At 43.8% G+C, this 13538-nt stretch overlaps 1 protein-coding gene across 1 annotated transcript in view; it reads right to left on the reverse strand.

The window, feature by feature from the left end:
* Positions 1 to 13490, reverse strand: part of MPPE1 (metallophosphoesterase 1) — a 32176-nt gene extending 18686 nt beyond the window's left edge. Inside the window, exon 1 of the mRNA XM_074146131.1 lies at positions 13442 to 13490. The gene's annotated coding sequence lies outside the window, so the exon portion shown is untranslated. The remainder of the gene's footprint in view (positions 1 to 13441) is intronic.
* Positions 13491 to 13538: the final 48 nt, after the last annotated feature.

The raw sequence follows: 13538 nt of genomic DNA on the forward strand, positions 1-13538 counted from the left end.
GAAATGTATAAATTGCAATAAAAAAATGAAAGCCAGCAAGATGTGCATACTTCATGATAAAAGTATTACAGATGCCCCATAAAGATCACTTGGACTGTAGGGACTTGTAATAGAAATGTTTAAGATGAAGTGTGACCAGTAACAAAGCGAAAGCACCAGAAAAAAACAGCAAAGCAAGAGTTAAAATAATAGACTGTATCGATGGCAAAGAATCCCTTTCACTCAGCCAGACTGAGGACCCTCAGCCCACATGGCCACATTCTGACTAAACCTCAGCACAAATAACTTGTTGATGGAAGACCTTTACACTAACAACAGGAGAGTGGCAACAAGTTTGCAGCATGTCACATATCATTCCTCTCCCCATTAGCACAGCAGGAATGGCAAAAGACCTCTTCTAAAGTATACTAAATAGTTCGTCCATAAATTAGTTTTGTGCCACCAATCAAGAACCCACGATGAGGACTCATGAAGCAGCATTCTAAGCTCTCCATGTCGCACCCAAGCAACCCTTGGCCAGATCGCTTGGACAGACACATCATTGCTTCTGAGTACGTGGGTGTGAGTATACGAGTGAATGAAATCTGTAACAAAATGAGTGTGAGTGGGTAAAATCAATGTAAAAGAAACAGATTTGGGATATTATCATTCCCTTTGATATTATCTTGCATCAAATTCTGCTACCCTAATTTCCTACAGTATTTCATAGCATTCAGTCTGCATATATCCAGGCCCATAATGTAATTGATGAACACGAACAGACATTTTTCTTGTTTTGTTAGGAACTCGAATAAAAGCCAGCCTTCATACCAAGTCATGACTGCGCACCACAAGCAGGATGAGGGATACTAATATAGAACAGCTTTGTGAAAAAAACATACAAATAGATGCTAGAAAAAAAAGCTAAGCCAGGGTACCTACAAGCAACCTAATACAAAACAGGTCCAGCACTAGATTCAAAGAATAACTCAGACTTCTTCGACATAAACATCTAATTAGGTACTCAACTCAAGCCTAGAGCTAGACACCCAGCCTTCATATGTAGTTGGCACAGAGAAAGCCTGGTTGACTGAAATAGTATTAAAAAAAAAGAAAAAAACAAAGAAAAAACACCAAGCCTTCTACAGCAACCTAAAAGAAACACTAAAAACAGGGTCCTTGGATCAAGAGCAGTAGGGACCACCTCCATCTTTGTAAGATCCGCAGCCCATTTCTGTCAGTGGACAAAAAGGAGCCTTTGAAAGAATGGAGCAGCCTATTTATTTTAAAATTAAGTCATAGACCAACATATCATGTAGTATGTCTAGTCGTTAAAATGTTTCAATATACATTTTCTTAAAAGAAAAGTGTGTCTTTTGTATCAAAAATGCAGCTACAAGAGTTTATATCTAGCATTAACTGGCAAACTAGAGTAAGTAGTGGCTCACTTCTAAAATCAATTAGGCTGAAAAGTAGAATCACTTTTGCAGCTTATTTTGAAAACAGTACTCGCCTACAGATTTTATATATATATATATATAAAATTGAGCTATAAAAATTAGCTAAGAAAACTCCTACAAAATAGAAAATCAAATGACATAATTCTAGGTTAAAATTCTATGAAAAATATCACACATGCATGAACATCATGGAGCTGCCTTAGCTCATTCAATTTTTCTTAGTGAAAAATTTAAGAAATCTATTTTGTTCTTTTTTTAGTGATATTTTCAAGATTAATCTAATATTTAGTATTTTCTTTTAAAATGTAAATAAAATTATTTTCCATCTCTTCAAAGGCTGAAAGCAGCTTCCCTAACAGTTAACAAAATTCAACTGACTTAACCATGAACAACACATTCTACCCCACAGAGAAGAATGCTTAATTCTGTGAAGAACCAGTTTCCAAGAACTCACCTGACACTGTCACCCTCTAGATTGAGATCCTTGCTGTATCCACCCTTATGCGATAAATGGGTTTCTGTTTGAACTTGAACACTTAATTGAAACAAACACAACAGCTTAATAAAATCAGATGTTACAATTTTAATTGGATCAAACAAAGCAACTGAAAAAGGCTAAATTACTTTTCAGTTTGATTGACAATAGAGGTTTCCATGCAGGTTCATAAATGCACCAAATTTAAACTTGAAATTTTTTGCAAACAGGTATTTAAATCCTGGCAGGACACTCTTTAAAACACTAGAGCTATAGTTTTTCAGGCTCTAAGCTCCCAGTTTCCAAATTTTTTGAACAGTATTGATATAATTTAACCATCTTACTAGTTTGGGGGCAAAATAGTCTAAAACTCTTTGCAATTAGACCAAGATGACATGTTGGCTAAGCAGAGGGTATTACTTACTGATATTCAAATTGTTTGGGTTACTACAACGATGAATTTTATGCAAGTTGCCCCAGCCATCCTTTTTTCCTTTACATGTCTCCAGCATTCTCCACCCCCACCATCCTGTTCACAGACAGCCCCTCAAAACACACAGAACGCATAAGGCCTAGTTCATCTGAAGGTATAAGTCCTGAAATACTGTACTTCTTTTGACACAAAAAGTAATGTTTGACAATTCTTACTCTCTACTTGTGACGGAGTCATGTATTAACTGCTGCAGACATAGTTTTTCTTGGATCTGACCCAGATTCTTTTCTAGTGCCTTATTTTTTATATGTAGTTTTTTCAGCTTCTTGACTAACTGCTCATTTTCATCGCTGAGCTGAAAAGGAAGACAATTAAAAAGAAAGTATTAAGTAAGCTGATAACATTTCAGATTAAAATTCTCTCCCAAAAGTTTTACTATGTTTGTCTTGAACTATTTAAATATATAAAGGAAAATGGCAGGAAAAATAATTGGCTTTAAACTTTATGAAGAATCAACTAAAACACAATTTCTTTAACATATATATTTAAGGCTTCCAATGTAACTTCATAATTAATTAGTAAATGATAAGGCAAACTGGTTTTGTATTTGAAAAAAATAAACCACAAAGGAACAAAATATACAAACTTTCAGTTATACTTCTAACCATCAGCCCTGCAACTAACTTCTATTTATTTGTTTTAATCTCACCGAAGCTGAAAAGCTGAACTACAGCCACACTAGCAGAACTTCTTGCATGCACATTTGCTAAACCTCATCCAGCAGTATGCAATCATGCCTATCGCTTCATCTATGACCAAATGCAACTAACTACATTCGAAGCATTGAATGGTTTAGGTTGGAAGGGACCTTAAAGATCATCGAGTTCCAACCCCCCTGCCCTGGGCAGGGACACCTCCACTAGAGCAGGTTGCTCAAAGCCCCATCCAGCCTGGTCTTGAACACTTCCAGGGATGGGGCATCCACAACTTCTCTGGGCAACCTGTTCCATCCTCAGAGTGAAAAATTTCTTCCTAACATCTAATCTAAATCTACTCTCTTCCAGTTTGAAGCTATTACCCCTCATCCTACCACTACATGCCCTTGTAAAAAGTCCCTCTGCAGCTTTTGCCCTAACCTACAGGGTATTAAGTAAAGCTGATGCTGCCAACCGACACTCGTTCAACAGAAGGAAGACTAGCAACGAGAAACCGTAGGCTGCTGTAAGCTCTGCCCCCGAAGGTAAAGGGGAACCCGGCCGAGCCAAGAGCCGCCACGCCCGAGCGAGTCTGGGCGCTCTCTCCAGGCCAGGCCGGGCCGGGCCGAGCCGAGCCGAGCCGGCCTTCCGCGGGGCTTCTGAGCACCGGGGCGCGCCCCGGACGGGGGCCGCACTCACTTGGAGGCACCTGTGGAGGGCGGGCAGGGCCATGACGAGGGGGCCCCGGGAAAGGCCGGGGCCCGCTCGCTCGTTCGTTTTCAAACGCACCCGCCACCCCGAGTGGACCGCGCCGTGGAAGGCCCCCGCCTAGCTGCCCTACTCACTGCCTGTCACCACCGCCCGCCTCACCGCTCTCAAGCAGGCGCCCCTGGTCACCAAAGCCCATCCGGATAGGCTCCGAACAGTGGACGTTATAGGCGAGCGACCACACACGGCCAAGGGCCCTGGCTACACGCCTCCCCCCTCGTCGTTGCTAGGGAAACGGGAGCAAGCGGCGCGCCGGCCGCTCTTCCGGGGCTTGCGGGAGGGGGAAGGCGGCGACGGCGGCCCCTGGCGGCAGGCCTCCTTCCTCCGCTCGGGGCGGCACAGACGGGGTGCGAGGCAGCCGGGACCCAGCGCGGCGGCCCACTGAGCAGCGAGCGCCGCCGGCGGGCACTGCCCCGCGGCGGGGGAAGGGCTCGCACGGCGCGTTTGCGGTCCCTGAGGCAGAGATCTCCCGGCCGGCCTGCATCCCAGGGTGACAGCGGGACTCCTGATCCAGCCGAGGAGGGGCTCTGGAATCCGCTTGACTGCGGCCGTGAGCCTCAGCCTCCGGAGCCTGCATAAAAACAGCCAGTCTCAGCTCATCTCTTCCTAACCGTCATTAGTTTTATTCACAATTTTATTTTCCGTGGCTAACAGATGCTGAGTGCATGGGATTGAGAATATTGGCGATCACAGATCTGCGTGGACACATCTCTACATCAACACACACTGAGTTATGTATCTCTACAAAAGCGTGTTCTGCACCTCCCGCTCCCATCACAACAGGAGCCACAGGCCCTTCAGTAACATCCATCAAGGCAGGAGGTAACATCACGCTTGATATCGCTGCTACCCAGTGTGGAGGGGTTGAATCCTTATTGTTTGTAGTATTACTACTACAAACAATTTGTATTCCTACTATTTGCTGGGGGTTGTGGGGTTTTTTGTATTTCACAGGTATTTTTGGCAGACTAGGCTGGAGGGCATACAGGCAGGACAAAAGCCTGTATGTTCCACCCTCATGACAGACTGGACCTCAGAGATAACATACCAACAGTAGGCACTCACCAGTCACAAGAAGATCACCCATCACAGCAAGAGTGACCCAAAGCCGTGATTATTGCCTGATGGTCACAATAGTCTTTATTACTGCCCGTTCAAAGCCTTTCCTGTTTCTCTCTCATTCTCCAAGTCTCAAATCTGAATCTTCTTTTGCTCTCTGCATCTCCTGCCTTCGTATAAAATGTTGCCTCTCCTGTTACTTACGGCCCATCGCATGTTGCCATCTTTTTTTTTTTGGTGTAAAACGTTGCCAGATGTCACCTGCCCTCCATTTTGACTGTGTAGCCCACCGACTGCAGAGCCTGGATGTTTTTTCTAGGAACCATTCATGCTAGGGAAGAGAGGGGGGAGATGACAGCAGCTCACTACTGCCTGCTGTGGGCCTACAACATACCTAACACACAATACAAGACATTCCGGTCACATAAGGCTGCAAGTAGGAACTGTAAATGTCATCAGACTAAGGGAGGTGGCGCCCACCTCTAGCTCCAGGGCACAACCTTAGCATCTCTCCTCCTCCGCCATCAACTTGCATCAGCCCATCACCCATCTGGGCAACTCCTTGCGCTTCGCACAGAGGTCACAGTGCAAGGTAGACGCCACTGTGCTGAGCTGAATATACAGAAGATCCAAGCTGTGAGGCTGTTAACTATCCGCAAGTGGATGGGAGGGAACGACGTGCCCATGCTGTTAACTGCTGCCAGAAATCCACTCTGCCTGAGAAGATTTCTGTATTGGTTCTATAATTGCAGAAGCAGCCACACAACACTGCTAATTCTTGGGGCCCAGGACAAGCCACCTCCTCTCTAAAGAGCCTGACAACAAAATTGCTATTTTAATCAGCAACTAACATTGAGTAAATTCGCAATTGACAATTCATAGTATGAAAACCAGAAAGTCACTTCTTGATAAAAATACAGCTGGATGTAACTGGCTACAGTAGTAGTAAAAAAATAAAATAAAATAACATTGGGAAGTATAATACCAGCCAGCAAGGGAAATCCCATTTTCAAATGGAATAGCAATATCCTGAGATGTAATTATTCAGTTCTACTCTGTTTTATCCAGCACAAACAAGATCTCAGATGACATCCTGAGGAGTCCAGAAAACAGGAATAAAAATTACATGAGGAAGAAAATACAGCATATCAGGAAGGGTTGAAATAGCTGCATTTGTTTAGTCCAGAAAACAGACTGCCAAGAATAATTTTAACTGACTTTGTCTTTATCTTTGGTTATTGTAAAGGTCGGTAATAATTGTTTCCCATGTCCCCTAGAGGAGGATGAGCATAAAGTTACTTTCCAACAAAGATTATTTCAGTTGGATGATACAGAAAATTTTCTTAATATCACGAGAGAAAAATACACATAGTTCTCCCTCACTAAAAGCTTTAACAAACGGATCAGAGAAACAACCTATCAGGCATGACTTTGGATACAGGTATGCATACTGGCATACAGCAAGTAGACAAAAAGATCATTTTAAAGCCCCTTTTAGGCCAATATTTCAATGATTCTACGTTATTAATTTAGAAAAGAACAGGCTCTAATATAATAGTAATTCTGATATTTTGTAAAACTTTGTAAAATGACTACTTCAGAAATAATTTTTCAAGTGACAAAGGGAAGCCATAGCATAAGACAGTGTGGCAGAGAAAGATCAGCACAGTGGAATCCAGCATATCTCACTGTAGACAGTATGAGTAGGGTAACAATTTTTTTCCTCAATATTGGGAATGTCAGGAGTAGTCATAATTGCTTAATACCATACAAGGCAAGGACACTTGAATATCAAGGGACAGTATTTTATATAAAACGTGCAAGGCTTGCTAGGACTTACATTCTTATGGTACCCAGGTGTTTGGTTTGGTTTTAGGTTTTTTTAAATACTGTGGGTGAAGCAGTAAAACAAAAAGAAGAGGAAGCACAGACGGATTCACTCAGGGCCCCTGTGGAAACTAGAGCAGGCATGGAAGGGCAGCACTGGGCAGCACTCAGAGCACAACCTAGACAGAGAAAACACCACACAGAAAAGTTGGGAAATGAGCCACCAGAGCTAAAAGGGAAACAAGAATTCCCAATTTCTGACCTACTAACTGAGCCGCGCAGCCCCCCCTCTGTCCTGCTTTTCAATGGCTGGCACAAGAATTGAAGATAGATGGAGGAAGCAGAAAATAGCCAGGTTTCTCAACTATGCAATTAGACCTGCAAGGAGTTTGTGTAAGATTCAGATTTTATCAAACAAGTGCTGATCCAACTGACACAAAGAAAAAACCTACTCGCATCTTCAAACTCTTGGAAAAAGCCTCAGCTGAAGCTCTTGCAGGTTTTATCATGAAAAATATTATCAAACATTTTCAAAAGTGGTCATTGATTTAGAGAGGCCCCACTTCAAAATGAGCATCTGTTCTTCCAAATTAAAGATACTCAATAGATCTGTACACATATCCCACGGCTGGGTAGCACTAGACATCAGATTTTGAAGTACTCAAAAATTGAAAGATAATGTTAGCCTGCATGTATAAACAAACACAGTTTATACAAATTATAAAAGACTTTTGTGTACTTGATTAGAAAACATGTTCATTTTCCAGAGATACTAACAATATATGATTTTTTTTTTTAAAATTTCTCTGTGACGGTAAATGTATGAAATCCCACTAAGATACTTACTTTCCACTGTAAACAATTACAGCAGAAGCATTTCCCTGCACTATTATTCAGTTGATTTGCTGAGTATGTTCTCTTTTCCTTGCATTTTTGTTTCTAACTCACCTTGGTATGAACAAATTCATGTGCTGGCACACACTAAAGAAAAAGTCATCGATTCCAGCAGTGCTGACCCTGTTACTTACTGCCAAACAGCAGGAATGTGACCCATAGCACTTTTTTTTCAGCTGCGTGTCCACGAAAGTGTTATATTTAATATATGAGCATGGGATTACTTGATGCAACCCTACAATAATTCCAAGCGTAGCCTTTTTCCCCCCCAGGTTAAAGGGCAGTATGTGTCCTTTCAACCCTCAGAGACATACTATCCTCAAGAGATTTTCCAGGAATTAAAATTCTCCTGTGAAAATCTACATGCTTTTGTAAAATCACATTAAAATTTCGCCTGCCCCTAATTAATCTCTTTTATTCTATCCATCAGTTCTGTCAGCAATGACTCCTTCAGTCCCTTTCAGGGCAGAAGATGGCAAGGCTCATACAGTCCTTCCGCCTGTTACATTCTTTGGCACAACCAGTGCTGTCAATCTCACAGACAAACGCCAGTTGAAGAATCATGGAACAATCTCAAGCAAAATGGCCAACACAGGAAAAAGGCCCTTTCCCCATCGTGTTCTGAGCTTGGGTCAGGAGGTAATAATTCCATTTATGTTCAGGAGCCTTCTCTGAAACAGGGAGAATCAGTCTGGCTTTCCTGAGCCTTGGCACAGCCACAGAGGACAGCTAAATCCAAAAGTTCAGAATTCAGTTCAAAACATGACCATTTGCTGCATGTCAAGATGAAAAGCACAAAGACCTGATTGGATCTAAGATGACTGTTTGCAGAATTAGAAATAAGAAATCTTTTTTTCATAATATATAAGAATAAGAGGAAATCAATTTCATCTTAAAGCTGACAAAACCAAATAGAGGTAATATTTATTAAAACAAATTAAGCTACAGGGTTCCCTGCCCCAGCACACTGACAGAAGTTCTGTATCACTTTCAGTGACAGAAACATCAGGTTATAATACTAGTTTGTTTTCGGGGGGGTATTATTTTTAGTATTTTCAGTGGATAAATGTTCAAAAAACATTACTGGCATGCGTGTGGCAGAGACAATCTGGCGCTTCTCCCTTCAAGGCCAGGGAAAAAGACCTTTACCATGTATTATTCTATACCCACAGACATGGTCTAGGAAAAAGAGTAACAGCTTGGGACTGTATTACCTTGTGCACAGAACTCCCTCCAGAGAAGAAAAATATATCTCGGTGGAGAATGAAAGGCACTTGCACCCCAGGAAAGCTCTTGCAGCCATACCTCCTGGAAAGGAAAATTTCCCGGGATGACAGAGCCAGCCTGAAAACTCCAGAAAACACTGAAGGACACCATTTTACCAGTAAAGCTGTCTGTCAGACCGTGAAGCCAAAAATCTCAATTTCCACATTAACCAACCCCCAGGGCAGATGTGAAGGGAGACTCCTGCACTGCATGTTTGAGACTTTCTTTTGGTTAGTTTGTGGAAGGAAGCAAAAAGCAGAGGATGTCCAAGCAGAGATCCCTGGGTCTTCTGGACGTAGAGAAGAAAGGCAATCAGAATATGACTCTGCGTGACAGAAAGGGAACACAAGGAACACCTAATACACCAGTTAGTGCATTAATCAAGCATTATGTCATTAATGAGTCATGAGCGAGCATTATGAAAAATGGTGCCAATGTTAGTTATCTCTGTTTGCCTCTGACGAAGCAGAAGTGGGATCAGGACAGCTCTTCTAGGGAGTCCAGCAAGAAGAGAGAGAATCTCCTTAGGATTTACCTTCACTTCTTGTAACCCCTAAAGGCAAAACAAAAATCTGGGCCAAACATCCTCTTTTATCAGCCATAAAATCCCTCACTGCAAGGTGACCATTGCACTAAACAACTACAACACTGTAGTAGTTAGCACAAACAAAAAAGCTTGATCTGGGTTACCTCTTAAAGGCAAGCTCAAACTTCATTCTTCGTGAGATACTGAAAAAAGCTCCAGGGAAAAGGGCTAGAGACAGTAAACAACAATTTTATATGACTAATCCAATATAATCCTATGCTGTGTAAAAACACCATCTGCATGGATTCCCATTTAAGTGCTTTAATAACAGCGCAGCAAGCCTCTGGCTGTCATGCTGAGGAAATGATCTTTCGCACTCAGGCTAATAACTCCAACAGATTACTTCCTTTTTCTTTTTTTTTTTTCCCCCTCTCTGTTTTTATTAAAGCTGTTAGCCACTTGCTCTCCCATTTAATTCCCTATTAAGAGATCATCCATCAAACCCATGAAGTGACAAGTATCTGCACTGGAAGACATCTGTGGGTCCCATGTCGATGGCTGATGAGCTACAGAGAGAGGTCACCCTCCCTCTGCAAAAACTACAGCCAATTTTATTGCACCACCACAGCATGCTCAAAGAAGCGCTGTCGAATTACTGTCGAAGAAGAGAAAGGCAAGCTAAGGCTTATTAAAAGGCGTAATTAAACCAATTTCATCTGCAGCAGCTTCCCCTCTGAGTGACCCTGCTTTTTGCACCACAGACCAAGCAGACCACAACGGGGATCTCCAGGTGGCCCACAGAGCAGCTGCGCTGATGAATGCTGGCACAGCGGTTTAGGACAGGAAGCGAAGGAGATGGCCACCTCCAGCTGAGCCACACCTAAGTCAACGAGGGCTTCACACCCTCTGAGAGAAGGAAATCCATGACCATGCTCTGTTTTCTGCTCTGAGCTCAGAGGGAACAGGTTTTCCCCTCTGCTGAGCATTTGTTGTCTCAGGGAATGAAGTCGGACCTCTACATGAATCTGGCTGGGGCTTAGGAGGATTCAGGCAGATGAAGCACCCGAGAAACACTAGTATTTCAGGTTCATCCAGGACGGGCCTATTCAAAGTGGATGAGATTAAACACGTGGCATGTGTGTAGGTTACGAAAGGCATGTGAGAGGAACTGGCTAGCGTTTGGGGTTATGAAAGATCAGAGGTTATGAAAAACCTTGGCAGTTATGAAAGATGAGCCGAGAGTCTGATCCAGTGAGGCAGAGAGCAGCCTCGACCTGCTCAGAGGTGAACAGACATTCAAAATCACTCACAGAAGGGAGCCCACACTGCCTGGCAGGCCTAGGCTAAGGAAGGCTTGAAAAACCTTCAGAACAGTCATAAGAAAACAGTCACCACAGACTAGGAGAACGATGAAGAGAAATACTGCCATCTGTTTATAGGCCTTACAGGCAGCTGTATTTTTTTTTGTGAAGTATTCTGAATGGTCTTAAAACACTTGCCGCAGCCACTGATTTTCTAAGTATTAATTCCTGACTTTTTAGTTCTGTTTTAAATCTTTTACCTGCATGAGGCAAATAGCCGGAATGAATCTGTAAAAACCAAGGGTTCACTAAGTTGATATTTTAGCCTCTTAAGTTCAGCCTTTGGTGACCATTTTACTAACATTCTACCACCGGGACAGAGAGAAGGTTGGGGAAATTTTACTGAGGCAGATGGATTCACTTATTTTCCAAACGCCACTCAGACATCACTTAGAGAGGGGACTTAGTTCTGCTCAGAAAAATATTGAGAGCACTCGCCCCCCCTTTACAACAGCATTTCTCTGTGCCAGTGATTCTCTACAGTTACCCTCAGTGAGGATATCTCTGCATCCCGCCTACTACGCTATCAGCTCAACACTGCCCTGTTTTTAAAACACGAGTTAAACAGACCTTTCAAATGCCCCTGTGGCAGCCTAATCACAACAAGCCTGCAGCAGACCTGAGGCACAAGGGAGGAAACCATCTGCTCTGCATCAGAATAACATCCAGCCAGTTCCAGCAAAAAGTATGGACTGTTTTACTGTTGGCCAATTCAGTAACTAAAACTTCCTCTTTCAAGGAAAAACCCAGAAGACACTTTTATTGTGGTCTGAGAAGCTTGCTAGAATGCAAAGCTGTAGATTTTCTTATTTACCAAAGTTAAAGCTGTTTTTACTACATCTCACCAGTACGCACATCTCACCAGTGAATATATTTACCCATCTGCCCCAGCACAGAGACATTCTGGGAAAGCTCCTGAAGCCACCTCAAGCTAAACTGAGCATGGCATCAATAAAAAGCATAAATTCCTAAAACCTGGAGGTTACTAAGATAAAGAAGAATCCAGAGCATTTCTTTTCCATACTATTCCAAATTATATTACATGTTTTTAGGGTTATTGCACTTGAAACTAATCTGACACGAGGACAAAGCAGGTATGAGGTTGGAGGAAATGAGTGACTTAGAAGCAGAATAATTTGTCAACAGAAGGACTGACAAACGTATGGTGAGGATTTCTTCAAGCAAAATGTCATCATGTCATAGTTTCATAAACTTTAAAACTTCAGGTTTAGTTAATTCACCTTCTCAGGGTTTGTTACTGTTTTTCTGATTCAAAACAGGGACTAGAAAATGTTCTGGTAAGCAGACCAAAGGCCTTGCTGTCTTTGTGGTATCCACTGCCACAGTGCAGCTTAGATACTTAAAGAATGAAGCTGAATTCTTGCACTGCAATCCATGAAGTTTTGTCATTTATCTTAGAAGGAAAAGGTCCAAGCCTTTTATTTAAAACAGTGTATTATTTTTGTGGACTACATACGGCAGGTCTCTCTCATCCCGAAGTCATCTGTGTCCTACAAGACAAACTACTAAATGAAGAAAATAGATCTAGACTTAGGGTCTATAAACTTAGATAGAATACCCAAGCCAATTAAAGTTAGCCTGGTCCATAGAAAATTAACAATTAATTTTGTGTTCACATCAGAAATAGTTAAGTAGTGGTGTTATGAAATTTTCTTAATGCAAATATGGTCACCACCAAAGCATTTCTGTTCTATCCCTCAAAGGCCACTGAAAATGAAACCTTTGACCACAAAGCAGGTGCTGAAAGACAATATCAAACGTCATAGACTCAATGTATTTAACGCCTTTTTCAAACAGCTACACTGACGGACCCACTCCCTGGACTCTCTTTTGTACAATTCAGCGCCAAGTGTGCAACAAGGCATTTGGAAAAGCATCACCTGGGCAGACACGGTGCGTGTTCCCAACACTCGCTCGCTGTGGTAAGTATTACAGAGCACGCTGTATGGTATAAGCACATATTCCTTGCAGAGCACCCTTCTCCTACAAAGTGGCTCTAGAAGCGCCGGGCTGTCTGCCACCAGTCCCCTGCTCCGCTGCCTCAAACACAGGGCAACGCGCCTCATACAGTCTCTGGAACAGTCGGTTCTTAAAACTCTCTTCTTCTCAGCCTTGACAAATCCGAAATGACATACAAAGACAAGTGAAACAAATCTCAAGGGCAACGTTATTTGCCACCACGCACTTTTAATTCCCGCCAGCACTAACAAGCTGCTGAAATTAAAAATCTTCTGAAGTGCCTTTCCGCTCCCCGGGCCACTTCTTCCCCCTTCACTCCCGAGATGGTCGATGAGAACCGTCACCTCCCCCGCCCCCCCCCCCGAAAGCCCCGGTATCGCTGATGCCCGGACTCCCGCTCCCTGGGATCGCCCCGCCTGACAGGCCGCTCCCTCACGCAGCGCTCGGGACGACAAGGGGCGGCGGGACCCCTGAGGGGCCCCGCTCGGGCCTGAGGGAACGCCGGCTCGTTATCTCGGAGGAAACAACTAAGGCCCCGGCCGGCGGTAAGGGCCGCGGCGCCATGTCAGGCGGGGCGGCCCGGGCCATGGCGGCGTCGCGGGGTGGGCCGGGCCGGCGGTCTCCCCGCCACATCCTGCCTCTCCGCGGCGCGGCCCCGGGCGCTCCTCTCCGCGGCACCCCCCGCCTCTCCCGGCCCTTCTCCGCCCCCGGGGCTCACCTAAAGCCAGCAGCCAGCCGCCGCGCCGCAGCCCGCCTTCCCCATTGATCGCGGCGGCTGCCGGGGCCGGCCTCCCTCCGCCCCTCTCCCCTCGGCG

This window comes from Numenius arquata, chromosome 4 (genome assembly GCF_964106895.1).
Source record: "Numenius arquata chromosome 4, bNumArq3.hap1.1, whole genome shotgun sequence".
Classification (NCBI taxonomy): Eukaryota; Metazoa; Chordata; class Aves; order Charadriiformes; family Scolopacidae; genus Numenius; species Numenius arquata.